This window comes from Trachinotus anak, unplaced genomic scaffold (genome assembly GCF_046630095.1).
Source record: "Trachinotus anak isolate AG129_WGS33_773 ecotype Australia unplaced genomic scaffold, CSIRO_AGI_Tana_v1 ptg000075l, whole genome shotgun sequence".
In the NCBI taxonomy this organism is placed as follows: domain Eukaryota; kingdom Metazoa; phylum Chordata; class Actinopteri; order Carangiformes; family Carangidae; genus Trachinotus; species Trachinotus anak.
Genome location: NW_027273926.1, coordinates 35,001 through 37,500, shown reverse-complemented (window position 1 = coordinate 37,500; position 2,500 = coordinate 35,001).

The window sequence follows — 2,500 nt, the reverse complement described above, 5'->3', positions numbered from 1 at the left end:
GAGGGGAAACTTCTAGTTTCGCCGACCGGTCCCCCTCTTTACCTTCCTCGGTGTAAGACTTTGAAAAACTGGCGGTCAAAGTTTTACACCGAGGAAGGTAAAGAGGGGAGTGGAGCGGAGACTCTAGATATTTGCCTTCTCCAAAGCCACATCCATGCTCCCCCTGTATCAGAGCTCCAGGGGCCAGGCTCATGGCCCAGCTTCTCCCCCTGTGATATTAAAGGCCCACACAGCACCTCCACAGGACCTCCACAGCCACACACACACACACACATGCCTCTCTGCCCCTGTGTCAGAGCTCCAGCACCCAGGCAGATCACCCAGCCACTGGGCCTGTGACATTAAAGGGCCACACAGCACCTCCACAGCCACACACACATGCTTCTCTCCCCTGTATCAGAGCTCCAGGGGCCAGGCTCATGGCCCAGCTTCTCCCCCTGTGATATTAAAGGCCCACACAGCACCTCCACAGGACCTCCACAGCCACACATCCATGCCTCTCTCCCCCTGTGTCAGAGCTCCAGCACCCAGGCATATCACCCAGCCACTGGCCCTGTGATATTAAAGGGCCACACAGCACCTCCACAGGACCTCCACAGCCACACACACATGCTTCTCTCCCCTGTATCAGAGCTCCAGGGGCCAGGCTCATGGCCCAGCTTCTCCCCCTGTGATATTAAAGGCCCACACAGCACCTCCACAGGACCTCCACAGCCACACACACACATGCCTCTCTCCCCTGTATCAGAGCTCCAGGGGCCAGGCTCATGGCCCAGCTTCTCCCCCTGTGATATTAAAGGCCCACACAGCACCTCCACAGGACCTCCACAGCCACACACACATGCCTCTCTGCCCCTGTGTCAGAGCTCCAGCACCCAGGCATATCACCCAGCCACTGGCCCTGTGACATTAAAGGGCCACACAGGACCTCCACAGCCACACACACATGCCTCTCTCCCCTGTATCAGAGCTCCAGGGGCCAGGCTCATGGCCCAGCTTCTCCCCCTGTGATATTAAAGGCCCACACAGCACCTCCACAGGACCTCCACAGCCACACACACATGCCTCTCTCCCCTGTATCAGAGCTCCAGGGGCCAGGCTCATGGCCCAGCTTCTCCCCCTGTGATATTAAAGGCCCACACAGCACCTCCACAGGACCTCCACAGCCACACATCCATGCCTCTATCCCCCTGTGTCAGAGCTCCAGCACCCAGGCATATCACCCAGCCACTGGCCCTGTGACATTAAAGGGCCACACATCACCCCCATAGGACCTCCACAGCCACACACACATGCCTCTCTCCCCTGTATCAGAGCTCCAGGGGCCAGGCTCATGGCCCAGCTTCTCCCCCTGTGATATTAAAGGCCCACACAGCACCTCCACAGGACCTCCACAGCCACACACACATGCCTCTCTGCCCCTGTGTCAGAGCTCCAGCACCCAGGCATATCACCCAGCCACTGGCCCTGTGACATTAAAGGGCCACACAGGACCTCCACAGCCACACACACACATGCCTCTCTCCCCTGTATCAGAGCTCCAGGGGCCAGGCTCATGGCCCAGCTTCTCCCCCTGTGATATTAAAGGCCCACACAGCACCTCCACAGGACCTCCACAGCCACACACACATGCCTCTCTGGCCCTGTGTCAGAGCTCCAGCACCCAGGCATATCACCCAGCCACTGGCCCTGTGATATTAAAGGCCCACACAGCACCTCCACAGCCACACATCCATGCCTCTCTCCCCCTGTGTCAGAGCTCCAGCACCCAGGCATATCACCCAGCCACTGGCCCTGTGACATTAAAGGGCCACACAGCACCTCCACAGGACCTCCACAGCCACACACACATGCTTCTCTCCCCTGTATCAGAGCTCCAGGGGCCAGGCTCATGGCCCAGCTTCTCCCCCTGTGATATTAAAGGCCCACACAGCACCTCCACAGGACCTCCACAGCCACACACACATGCCTCTCTGGCCCTGTGTCAGAGCTCCAGCACCCAGGCATATCACCCAGCCACTGGCCCTGTGATATTAAAGGCCCACACAGCACCTCCACAGCCACACATCCATGCCTCTCTCCCCCTGTGTCAGAGCTCCAGCACCCAGGCATATCACCCAGCCACTGGCCCTGTGACATTAAAGGGCCACACAGCACCTCCACAGGACCTCCACAGCCACACACACATGCTTCTCTCCCCTGTATCAGAGCTCCAGGGGCCAGGCTCATGGCCCAGCTTCTCCCCCTGTGATATTAAAGGCCCACACAGCACCTCCACAGGACCTCCACAGCCACACACACACATGCCTCTCTCCCCTGTATCAGAGCTCCAGGAGCCAGGCATATCACCCAGCCACTGGCCCTGTGACATTAAAGGGCCACACAGCACCTCCACAGCCACACATCCATGCTTCTCCTCCCCTGTATAACACCACCACCTCCTACCTACCTACCTACCTCCCTCCCTCCCTCCCTCCCTGCCTGCCTGCCTGCCTGCCTG